This window comes from Triturus cristatus, chromosome 7 (genome assembly GCF_964204655.1).
Source record: "Triturus cristatus chromosome 7, aTriCri1.1, whole genome shotgun sequence".
Lineage (NCBI taxonomy): Eukaryota > Metazoa > Chordata > Amphibia > Caudata > Salamandridae > Triturus > Triturus cristatus.
This window is the reverse complement of record NC_140590.1, coordinates 1,483,065,866-1,483,079,106: the sequence shown is the minus strand read 5'-3', so window position 1 is coordinate 1,483,079,106 and position 13,241 is coordinate 1,483,065,866. Positions and strand designations below refer to the sequence as shown.

The following is a 13,241-nucleotide window of genomic DNA, read 5'->3' as shown; positions in this document are numbered from 1 at the left end:
CTTGGCGAAATTGACAGGCACCTCGACACGGAGCTCCCCAGGCTCCCAGCATATGTCCTCCTGGGTCTTCTGAACCCGCTTACTTACCCCTTGAAGTTCAGGAGAGGGCGGCAGATAGCAATAGCGCTCGGCACCGCCACTCACAACATACTATTACACTTGAGGTCCCCTTGCATTACTGCTCACACAGGGTGGCTTCAGCGGCTGTGGCATATACTAGGTATGGAAAAGATCTCACTTACAGTGGCCGTGAAAGGTTTGACATTTAGCAAGCTTTGGCAGCCATTTCTGATACTTCTAGCTCAAGATTTCTGGGAGTTGACATGTCCCAGATATCTTCGCCTCCTGCGACTCACCTCACTAGATCCCTCCACCCAGCGGGACCAACCTTAGTGGAGTCAATCAACATTGTGCTGCGACACATTGAGTTCAGTGGACGGGGTGAAGGGGGGGTGAGAGTACCTTTTCCTTTTTTTCCTTTTCTCTCCTCTTTCCCCCTTTTCTTTGGGTGGTGGGTGAGATTGTTCCAGTTACTTATTGTCTGATATTTCCTGCTACTGTATGTGCCAATTGTGTACTCCTGGGCTCTGCACAGCCCGTCATTGCGCATTCTAGTTTTCTGCACTGAACTAAGCTGTTGGCGGATGCTTCAATAAAATGATTTAAACCATAAACAGTAGGACATGTGTGCTTATGTTTTGCATGTCCTGACAGGGAAAAAAACTCCCAAAGTTTTTCTTTATTGTTGTACGGCATATCTCTCCCATAGTCTAACACTGGGTTACCTTTTAACACATAGTTTGGACTCACTTCAGTTCGGGATAACCTAGACACATGCTGTTTCCACTCAAAATAATTGTATTTGAAAATTCTCTTTCATTGAAAAGTCGGAATTCAAGTTACAAATTTGGAAATGCCAATTTTAGAAAGTTGGAATTTTTCTACCTACATCAACTGTGCATTCCTGCCAATGTCTTGGCTCACAACTGTGAATTGCGGGTGTGGGTTGTGTATTACTTCCAGACAGTGAGACAAAGTAAGCCCAGGTGTGAGAGGACAGGGTCTTCCTGACAGGATGGTTGGGGAGGGGCTGTAAAATGCCCTAATTGCACTTCAAAGGGACCTACCTGCAGAACACTCACATCTTTGTTACCTTAGACAGTTTGAAACTAGGACCAGGAGTACTAGGTTTACAATTGGGACCTTTAGAATCTCTCATAAGAACACTGCTGGACCTGGCGAAGATTCAGAAGGAGTACTTTCCAGCCGGATGTATGACTTTACAACGCATGCTGTTACAACGCATGCTGTTACAACGAAAGTTTTACAACGCGAGTGCATTGACAACGCAGGACATTACAACGCAAGTCTTTACATCGACTTGCACTAGATGGCGTGCTAACATTAAAAAAGTGTAATTTACTATTCCAACTCCAGTCCACGTAACAGTAGGGAAGGTGTTGGGAGAGTAAACTACACTAATTTTAATGTTAGTACGCCATCTAGTGCATGTCGATGTAAAGACTTGCGTTGTAATGTCCTGCGTTGTCAATGCACTCGCGTTGTAACAGTTTCGTTGTAATGGCAGTGCGTTGTAAAAGTTGCGTTGTAAAGGTTGTTCCCCTTTCCAGCCGCCTGAGGAAGGAGGAGTGCCCCGCTGACTGAAGATGGAAGATTGGACCACCTGCTTACCTTGATTCAGGCTACCCAGAGTGACTCCAAGGTTCAGTGTAGCAGCAACCTCCTGTGTGAGCTACAGATAAACAAAATACTTCAAGAGGCCTCCCTGCAACTGCCCAGTTTAACAGTACCCACTTGTCCAGCCTGGCCTGCCTGTGCCCTGCTGCTAGCCTCAACTGGAGTGAGTACTGACCCCCAAGAGGTGCCCCTAAGTCCTAGACCTCTTGCTGGCATCACTGAGAACTACACCAGAAGAAAAGGTGAAATTACAAATGTTTTGAGGTCCTGGCCACCACAAAGTGACCTTTTCACACAGAGAATTGATAATCCGTAATGACTGCTGATGAGAAGCGTCAGCTACATAGACCTTTTGCACCAACAATAACCATCTACGATGACCAGCAAAGTGGACCTGCACTTTGCACCTGCAGCGACCGCCCGCAATGTTCAACCAATGAGAAGCTACAACGATAATGGTCTCTTTGTGACACAGCAGCAAGTGTCCGCGACACTCAACCTGCTCCTCGCCCGATAGGCTGCACATCGCGGCCCTTTGAATGGACACCCAGGCATCTTACTCCAAGAGGAACAATGCACAAATGTTATTTTTATTGTCTTGCAATTGGATAGACAGAGGGTGGTACTAGATTAAAACTGTCAGACAGCAGGGCAAGCTCTGTGAGCCCACATGGTTAAGTTGGCATGAGACTCCCTTGACCATGCGGGAATCCTAGCAATGGTGTTTTCCAAGATAACTTTTGGAATGGCCTCTGCGAGAAACTAAAAGAAAGAGTAGAATCAGAGTGAGAATTCTGCTCCTATAGTGTTTTGGGTCAGAAACAATCATTACTCTAATACATTTATAAGCTGGGGATATCACCACCTGGAATTCGGAAGACTATTGATGCATTACCCCAGTCTGCCTCTTAATGTAATGAAGACTACATTTTTGAATCCTCTGCTTGGGGCCAGAGAAGTTGCCAAACTGCTATCCCATGGGAAAAAGAAGGTTGCAGGATTGATCCATAAGGGCCATTGCTATGCCATAACTTTTCAAAGAGCTTGGAAGAAGGACGATGATCCTCAGAACAGTGAGGAATATGCTGCTTTGGCAAAAAGCAACACACCCAATTGACACTGGATTTTTTGTTGTGGTGCTAAGGAGAGTGGTTACAAAACGTGCATCGCTGAAACCAGAATGAGCTGCTAGCCTTTAGTGTCTGTTTTATAAAGCATACCTCGAAGTAGAGAAAAATGTGACAAATCATTGAATTTTTTTATTATTATCTCCAGGTTGCAATGACAGAGCTACTCACTTTTTGAATTTTTATTAATGAAAGTGTTTTCCTTTTGCTTACTAAATTGGATTTAAAATTAATTTGATCTATTTTATTCCTGAACATTGATGATGTTTGGTGATGATTGTCTACACATTCTTTTCCTCTAAAAGAAACTTCTTGTTAAAGCAAAATTTCCAATGGTAAACCCATGTTACCGCTAAGAAATGTGTGTTTATGTTTTAGGCAATTGGTTGGTACACTTTGTGGGAGCACAGCCACAGCTGTTGACAAGCCAGAGATCCCTCTGTCTCCTATTTATCAATATCTCTAAGTTCTGGAAACCTTCCATCCAGTGAACCCTTCCTCTTGAGTTCCCATCCTTCCATGGTAACCACCTATTCCTCTTACCCAATTTACTCTCTGATTATTAGAGTAAGCAATTAGATTTATATTCTGATTGTTTACTTTGGTACAAGTGTACATTTAGTTTGCCCTTTAATCAAATGGGACATAACCGCTCACTCACTCGTCTTTCTTGCTTTGGCCCTTCCTACTCTGGTAAAATCCATTAACTAGGTATCCCCTTCCTCCCAAACTGCTTTCTCATCATCATCATCATCATCAAAAACTTTATGTTGATCACTAAGATCATAAAAGTGCAGCACAAGAATGACAAATTATTTAAAAGTACATAAAAACATTAAAAAATATACTATCAAATCCAAAGAGTAGCAGCAACTATATAATAAAACGCGCCCAAAACGTTTGCGATATAAAACAGAGAGAGCTATTGACAGGATGCATCTTAATTGCAGCATAGGGAAGGGGGAACCTACGAAAATTAGCAGCACAAGATATACTCTATCAAATAACACAGATGACCCCACAAGCCACAACAAAATGTAGACTGAATACTGGTTGCAGGGTAGGGTAAGCATACGTGCCTCTGGAAAAAAATCCAGTAACTAATCTTCATATATACACTATGCAAACTGACAAAGGAACATATGCCTAGGGAGTGGCCACAAGTGTCTAATACAGGGAGCAAACACTTTTGTAGGGGGGGGGGGGGTTTATAAAAGCCTCCATTCCTGGGCTGCCTCCATTTATGACAATCAAAACCACAAGAGTGTCACATTCCTCAGCATGTAGTGGGCTATATCTGTGGAGGCTGCTGTTGTAAACATTTTAAGCATCTTATCCACATGGCTATACACAATTTGGCTAAACCAAAGACCACTACTTTACTTGTGTTGGTCTGCAGCAATCTGAACGCCACCTTGTGCCCAGGTTTCTGCAGAGGGGCACAATCCGCTTTATTCGGAGGTGATGAAATGAGGGGGAAAAATAAAACATGGGTAAGTGATTCAGAACCTACTTGGCATGTAGAGCACAAATCATCACCTAAGCCCTTCGTGTGCCATTTGCAGCAAAAAACTTTAACTGGTAAAGAACCATACCTAAACTGTAAGTATTGTTTTCCTGCGACTGGAGGAACAATTTCATAATTTGTGTGCTCATACTGCGAACAAGGTTTGGGAGCAATGTAAGCTAAAGACAATGTACCCTTACAGTGCACTACAGTATCTAGTGACATGCTCCCAGAAGATTGCTTTTAACTGTGCTCTAGAGATCGTACTGAGATTCTCAGGAGTGAACCAATAAGTTTCTAGGCCTATTTTCTGGAGTAATACCTTGACAGCACAAAGACATGGAATTATGGTTGCTCTGTGTGGAGTCTTGAGATCTCTGAGGCCCATGCAGTATGATTCAAGGGCTGTAGTAGACCAAAGCCGGTTCTAGAAAGTTACAAGTCTGCACTCAATTTTGTAAGTGATCCTTCTTTGAGCCAGATGAAGAAAAAGAGCAGCTACTGGGCCACTTGCTGGGAAATTTAACAAAGGTTTTAAAATTCTGTGCTCCACTATAGAAAGACTCTGTGTTTTCGTGCAACCCCATAGTTCCACTCCATACATGACCGATCCCAAAGTCTTGGTGTTGTAGATCTCTAGGGCTAGTGCCACTCTTCTAGGCGTGGTTTTCCTGTGAGTCTTTACAATGCAACCTGGGTGCTGAATCAGATACAAGTGGGTTTTTTCCACCTGGGGAGTCCAACACAGATTGGATGTGAGTCTTATGCCTAGGTAGTCAAATTTGGCCAGCACATCTATTAGGAATTCATCCACTGTCAGTAGTCTTATGCAACCTGTCGCTTTATGTAAACCATACATTTGTTTTTGGAGCTATTAAACTCCAGAGCCCGCTCATCACAAAAGAGCTGAAACAGATTCAATTGATGTTGCAGCCCCTGGGGTGTTTTCAAAATCAACGGTAAAGAGGGGGGCAGGAGCCCACCTCCCCCGTATGCTGGTTGCATCACAGCCATCTCTGTTCACAAAATCAATCACTCCATTGATATATAAGGTGAATAGAGTGGGGGCCAAGATGCACCCCTGTCAATGTGAATCGGGTCTGTCAGTGCCCCATCTACCCCCCCATCTCACTTGAGCCAGATTGTCTGCATGTAGTCTTACAAATGTGATCAATAGTGGGGCTGGAATGCCCATTTCGTCAAGCACCCTCCACAGCTTATCTCTTGGGACCAAATCAAAAGCAGATCGAAGATCAACAAAGGCAACATCAAGTTTGCCTTTGTTGATTATCATCTCTTTCCTGTAGATGTAGACAAACCGAAAGACCTGGTCAATGGTGCTTGCATTTGATCTGAAGCCTGTCTGCCTGCAAGACAGGATGCTGTCTTCATCAATCCTATCTTGTAGGTGGGCCAGGACATCTTGCAGAAGATTTTTTTGAGGGAGTCAATCAAGCTTATAGGCCTGTGATTCCCGTGGTTGGCACGATCCCCCTTCTTGTAGATTGTTATAATTTCTGCTAGTTTCCAAGAGGCGGAGAGAATATCATTGGACAACAGATTTATTTATACCCTAGATTTCTGTGTTTTCCGCATCCAAATCATAAGTTATCCTGTCTGGACCCAGGGCCCCGGAAGAAATACAAACTAGTGTTTCATTCAATGAAAACTTACGAGCATTTGGCTTGCATGAGACACTATTTCCGGTGGGCCTGCATCCAGCCTTTTCTGTGCCACACTAATTTGTATACATGTTACTAAAATATTCCACCCGCTCTTGCGACTGGATGCAAAAGTCTAACACCGATTTGTGGCCATTTATACAGACTGCAGCTATCCTCCAAAAATCCTTATTTTTTTAAGCAATCCAGGCTTCGTGCAGCGAAGTCCACAACAAAGTTTTCCAATCCATCTTTGCTTGGGCCACTACCAAGCGGTAGCAGGACCTACACCTTGATATTTCTGATTGGGATTTTAATGTAATTGCTGCAAGGAGTTTACTTTTGGCTGCCCTAAGGCCCCATTATACCATCCAACAGAGCTTTGCTTTGGACTGTCCTTGCTTCTTGCCGGGTTTCTTTCTTCCAAGTTCCACCTGATAAGTTTCTGGTTATTTGTATGTACAAGGTCTCCTAGATCCCTCACTCTCCGGCACACTAGTGTTAGGGGTGGTGCTTTCTTATCCCTTTTGTATCTGTTAGTTTTAATGCTTCCTACAGCCCCATGCACTATCCAGTGTCCACTTCCTTCTTTTCCATTCAAAACATTGTGCTGCATCAGCATATTTGTCTGCCTTCTCTGCAATCACCATACCAGTGGATGAATGCAATTGGACACCGTCAGGGAGGGCAGGTTTTCTATTGACCTTGTGGACTGTTGGGCTACTGGCTGAGGTCTAAACTATCTAAAAGTTTCCATTTCATGCCCACTTCCTTCGTACAAACTATCTCTGAATCTGCAGCTGAAGTTGCCACCCATCTATCAACAAAAACTTCACATCTGTTGCCATCTGAGTTGCTTACTACCCAATTATACTTTTGTTTTTTCTATACTTCTTTACCCTAATTGTGTGAGGTGATTCAAATGTCCCTATGTTATGTTGCATGTATCTGTATTTGGGTCTATCTAAAATGTTTTTAAAGATTTCAGTTTTCCCTCACTTAACGGTTGAGTTGTAATTATGGTGATTTTATTTTTCCTCGAATAGTCGATGATGAATACATGAAAGAAAGAACATAACCATTTTGCACAATATTTAGCATGCATCTGACTTTGGTTATACTTTGCCATTCTTCTAGATGTTATGATTTACTTTCCCAACTGAATTAGCATAGTTTGGGAAGGGAATGGGAATGTCATTGACATACAAAAAGTGAATGGGTATTTTCTCAAAAGGACTATTGATGTTGTGACTAAATGTCCCTAGAGGACCTTCTTTCATGGTATGATTAGCATTGTTCCTGTTGATACAGGCACCCCCATTGAGGGGTTTGCACCCTTCATTAGCAATTTTGAGTTCGCAGATTCCTATAGAACTCAATGATGGCAGCCCAGCAATGCTCGGGCTGTTTTCTAGGCTGCTCCTTCTTTATCACCCATCATACTGTCAATAATGTCTTGTCTCTTGCTTTATCCTTCAGGAGTCAGTCAATCAATCCAACTGTGATATCCAAGAAGGAGAGCAATGTGACGATTTAGGTTTGTGGGTTGTGGATGTATCTCAATCTGTCAGAACGACGTATTAGTTAAGAAGGTATTGATGATATCTTCCTCCTTCTTTTGATGGCGCCAGCTGTGCCAATTGGCCAGAATCTGGCAGTGTTCTAACTGGACTCCAAGCCAGAGGAGGGGGCTGAAGATTGACACTGACAGAGGTGCTGGTGTTCTAACCTGAGATATAGCAGGGTTTCTTCTTTCAGGAGATTGAGGGCTCAGGTATAGGCACAATTCTAGTGAAACTGCAAAGATAGCAATTCTGTCTGCACTGGGTCTTCCAGTATAATTTCCCTTATCAGTAGTGATGGTGCTCATTGAACCCTTTTGGAGATGGAGAAAAACTCATAAGCCTTTTAATATCATATTTTAGCATTTATATTATTCTCCCATGTGGCAAAAATATTCAATGGCATAATGTCAAGTGGCAATATCTTGAATGTGCCCCGTGACTAGGCCCAGATTTCTGTCAACGAAGGAATGTACAAATTACTTAATGAAACTTCATGTCATGTATAAAATGACAGCCAAAGCCAATGTGCTTTGAGGCAGTATTCAGACCTCGACACAGTTGCCTGCTCTCCCGGCCGCTGGGTTTAATTACAGCAAGTGTTTATGTATTGCAAAACGTCTTTTGTCTTTTATTTTTTCAAGAAAAATTCACAATCGAGAAACAATCTCTTGCTGCTGGGTGACTGAATGTGGATACAAAGATACCTGTATATCTAATTAGTATATTTTGTTGTTATTACAGCCAGCATTTCTTCTAATATTGAATGCAATCTTTTGAAAAACAACAGTTGATGGGCAGAATGCAGAACAATGTCATACATTCACCCCAGTATAGAGATCTGGGCCTAAATCCGTCGTTTTTTTGCTCACCATGCCATTCCAGTGTGAACCCAGCCATATGCAAATTAGTCTTGACCCTGTTCCCCATGGGAACATTCCAGCCCAAACTGCCAGGCCAGGTCCTCCCTGGACCGGAAACAAGCACCCTCATCAGCCAGGCTTCCATTTAGGAATAGGGTTGATAGTATTTTTCCAGTGTACACACATTTCTGTGACATTCTCTATAGAGCCTTCTGCACTGACATTCATTTATTTTGTTCTTTTATTGATGCTTATTACAATCATCAAGGCATTGTGAATTTAGTCTTGGACAATTGATCAAGCGGTGACACTAACAAAACGAAAGTCTGCCCCTGCCACGTTGATCACATGCACACGTCACCACGCGTGGAGCTTTAAATAAACAGGTTTCTCACAAGCGTGCTTTTTGGCCTAGGAATCACACAGGCCAGAGTGTCTGACTTCTTGCTTGAGGCCTTTGTATTGTGGAATTTATACACAGTTGTCAGCCCCTGACAGATTTATGCCCACCGCTCCTCTGTTAACACCTTTAGGCATTCACTGCGAGGTATACCATGATGCTGCTTCCTTGTTTATTCCAGAGTGACAGCCCACTGCTCCCGGGCGAATACGTTCAAAGGACTCTGGCAACATTGTTTCACATTGTTTCACTGTTTGCATGAGCTGCCTGCATATACTTTTGGCAGCACATTGCCATGGGTGTATTTTAATGAACACTGACAACTTTGTTTCCTTGTAAAATGAGCTGCCAGCACATTTGTTGGTGGGAGGCAAAACTTATTGGCAGTGTTCTATCTGTGAGGCTACTTCTTTTTCCAGGTTGTTTTGGAGGGGAAATCAGTAATTATAATTGTTAGCCAACATTTTTACTATCATTAAAAAGTGTTAGGGACACGCTTTGTGGCAGCTGTTTTGATTGAGGTTTTTTCGATGGGTCCCTTTGTGTATGAGTCAGATTCAATGTTGCATATGCATGCAATCTTGGGTGACGTTATCAACAGAACCCTTTATGGCCTCATGAGTGCCCTAGCAGTGGGTTAAATGGTTACCAGTAGTTGAGTTAGGGGAAATACACTGCCCTTTTGATCATAGATGATTTAATGTATGTGTTGGCAATGCTGCTACTTAACATATCACTGTTCGAATGTCACCATATGAAGGTTGATACAAGAATGTATTACTTTTTCTTCACAGCCTTATTGGAATGACTCATTGGGAATAGACTTTTGGTCTTTACATTAGCGGCTCAAGCTTGTGCAAGTGTTTGCTGCACAGACTATTGGATTTAGCTCCAACAGCACCATGCAATAGCATCAAGGGAAATGCACCTTACCACACGGATCTTTGGACGGTGGTGGTGACTTACCACATTTGGTAAGTCTTATCAAGCAGTGAATTATATCACAACATACAGGCTCATTAATGTTACAGGCTCTTTTAACATAACATAACATAACACGTGTATTTGTAAAGCGCACGTTCACCAATACGGGTATCTTGGTGCTGAATAGCAGATGTTTGTTGTTACCCAACTCAATGGTACTCATTCTATCGACCTCAGATAGATGACAGGCTGAGTGGACCCGCCGGGATTTGAACCTGTGACCATGAGGTCGAACACAAGCCCCTGCAGTAGACACATTAGTCCACTGAGTCACCAGACCCGGCTTTTGCTTTTTTTATATTGATTGATAGATGACTCTTTCATCCTCAGGTGCCTCCTGCATATATTTTCATCCTGATGACGAACCTTGTCTAAGTCATTGTGTATTGTAGGTAGAAATGCTGACAACTTTTGCAGTGGACTTGTTTTTAAATTTGATTGAGGATTTCAACACTCCTATTTTGAGTGCTCTTTCCCTATTAGTCACATGTACATATCTGCATCTTGTATACACTTGTACACTATTTATTCACTTGATAACTTGCACTGCGCAGTTACACCTTTAGGAGCACCCTATGTTTGATATTCAGAACCAGAATAAGTTCCTGATGTGACAAAGAGGAAGAGAAGGCGGACTAATACTTCTGCACCTCACGATGGTTTCAGATTATATACAGGTCCTGCGCAACAAGCCTGGGCATCAGCTGTCTAGTGATGCCTCTGTAATCCAGATCCTTTATAAAGCAAGCGGTGGGCGTGCGCAGGGTGATAAAGTCCAGAGAATAATAGTGAGTTTTCCAAAAATCTTTATTTTCAATTCTTTTACGATATAGAAACTTTAGAATTCAGCCAACGCGTTTCGGTCTCTCATGGAGAACTTCATCAGGGCTTGTAGGGGCAATGAACCTCACAAAACAGATACAGGGCTATAAGGGAAGGATTCGGTAATAAATTGATACCGTGAAGTGGTCTGTAAAGAGGCCTAGTCAAGGCAGGAGTCTAGATCTGGCACAAGTCCGTGAGTACAAAATAGTAGAGTTGTAATGTCGCGCTCCCGATCAGCGTACGATGGGAGCTGTGTATCCCAGAAAGTAGAGCCAAATGTTGGTCTCTGAATCTGTGTGGTGAAAAAGTAGTTGTAGAAATAGATCAATCCTCTAGGCAGTAACTCTGGGGTCAGAAGGGGAGTTTCCCACGGCCAAATAAGGTCTTATAATCACTGATCCAACGTTCCGAGGGCGGAAACGAACTTCCTGATGTAAATATGATATTTTTTCTAATAAATACATTTATTTAAGTGCAAACTATCTACTGAAGGTTTGTTGAAAACTATTGCCGTGGTAGTTCAGCGTTGTCCTTCACCCTTAAGGATCATTTGTGTTTTTGAAATATGTCTTCTCTTTGCCAGTTTGACCAAGGCTGCTTTGGGAAGTATACATTTGCTATCTTGTGTTGTTCAAGGTTTTGCCCTTGGACTTAGTCACCTTTTAGTTTCTTAACATACACCAGCAGTGCAAGGCTGGAGCCAGTGGCCATGCAGGGCTCTATGAGGCTATATACCTTTACCACAAAGTACAGCTAAACCAGTTTTAAGGCAAAAAATGCTCTAATGAGACAAAGCTGTTTTTCTCCCTTCATTAAAGGTGCCCTAACCCTAGACGAGCTTCAACACCTTGTACTGGTCTTATGAAGGTGGAAAATGTGATTATGACCCAGCTTTCTCCAAATGCTGGGAATCTTCCCACTGTCACTGCTCCAGCTGACAGGTCTTCATGGTATGGTTCTAGGCATAGGCATCTCTACTGCCTGGGCCAATACTCTGTGATCAGCTGAGTTATTCTTTCGCTTGTGTAGTTATAGCAGGATCAGGAGGCCTATCACTTGGCCCTTGTAGAGCAGATCTAGTCCTTGAATGACGGCTGAAATCAGAAGTCCTTGAGGTCCATTTTAAGTTTGTGTTCATTGTGTGGCTCATAAAGACCTTTATAAAATATGGCAAACATTCTAAGAAGACCATTACAAGATTACATAGACATTCTCATATTGAAAAAAAAAACAGTATGCAAAGAGGTCCTCCCTGGAATGGAAACAAGCATCCTAGGACCGGTTTCGGAGTTTCACCACTCTACAGCCAGGATAGCTTGATTCCAGTGGCACAGTGGCATGGAGAGCACGGGACTCACGTCTGAGCATACCCGTCCCACTCGGGGTGACAAATGCAAAAACAACAGTTGATGGACAGAATGCAGAACAATGTCATACATTCACCCCAGCACAGAGATTGGGGCCTAAATCCTTCATTTTTTTGCTCACCATGCCATTCCAGTTTGAACCCAGCCATATGCAAATCAGTCTTGACCCTGTGTATCATGGGAACAGTCCAGCCCGAACTGCCAAGCCAGGTCCTCCCGGGACTGGAACCAAACATCCTAGGACCAGTTTCGTGGTTTCACCCCTCTTCAGCCAGGATAGCTTGATTCCAGTGGCATGGAGAGCACAGAACTCACGTCTGAGCATACCCGTCCCACTCGGGGTGACAAATGAAAAAACAACAGTTGATGTACAGAATGCAAAACAATGTCATACATTCACCCCAGTACAGAGATCTGGGCCTAAATCCATCGTTTTTTTTGCTCATCATGCCATTCCAGTTTGAACCCAGCCATATGCAAATCAGTCTTGACCCTGTGCCTCATGGTAACAGTCCAGCCCGAACTGCCAAGCTAGGTCCTCCCTGGACTGGAAACAAGCATCCTAGGACCAGTTTCGGGGTTTCACCCCTCTTCAGCCAGGATAGCTTGATTCCAGTGGCATGGAGAGCACAGGACTCACGTCTGAGCATACCCGTCCCACTCGGGGTGACAAATGTAAAAACAACAGTTGATGGACAGAATGCAGAACAATGTCATACATTCACCCCAGTACAGAGATCTGGGCCAAGAAGATAAAACCAACATACATGTTCTGTAGGGGAAGCACCTGTCCTGTGTTGATGTTTAGCAGCGGCATAGCCATCAGATAAACAATAATCAAAACAAATGGAGGGCAACATGCCAAAAAACCTGTTTTTTCTCACACAGCAAAGTGTGTAAATCCGAGTATGGATAAAAGAGGGAGTGAGCGTGTAACTAAGTGAATATGTAAATGAGCCAATGAGTGAGTTAATCAGCGAAAACTACTGTGAACATGGTATATCCCTTGCATACAATTATATGCAAATAGACCTTGTAATTACATTACCCTTATTGATTTAGGTACTTAGGGAGTGTTCATAGAATATGACTTCCTCTGGGTACATTGGAGATCAATGGAGCATTCATTTTGACTGTGGGCGTACCCATAATGAAGATTGTGGGTGTTATTGAAAACTTTTATCCATTATTTTCCATTGAGTTGGTCATGATTCAGAACGTAATCAAAATCTTTTGAATGCCCCTCC

At 42.9% G+C, this 13,241-nt stretch overlaps 1 protein-coding gene across 1 annotated transcript in view; it reads right to left on the bottom strand.

Moving 5' to 3' along the window:
- Positions 1 to 13,241, bottom strand: part of LOC146812224 (protein-glutamine gamma-glutamyltransferase E-like) — a 278,099-nt gene that overhangs the window by 217,135 nt on the left and 47,723 nt on the right. The window lies entirely within an intron of this gene.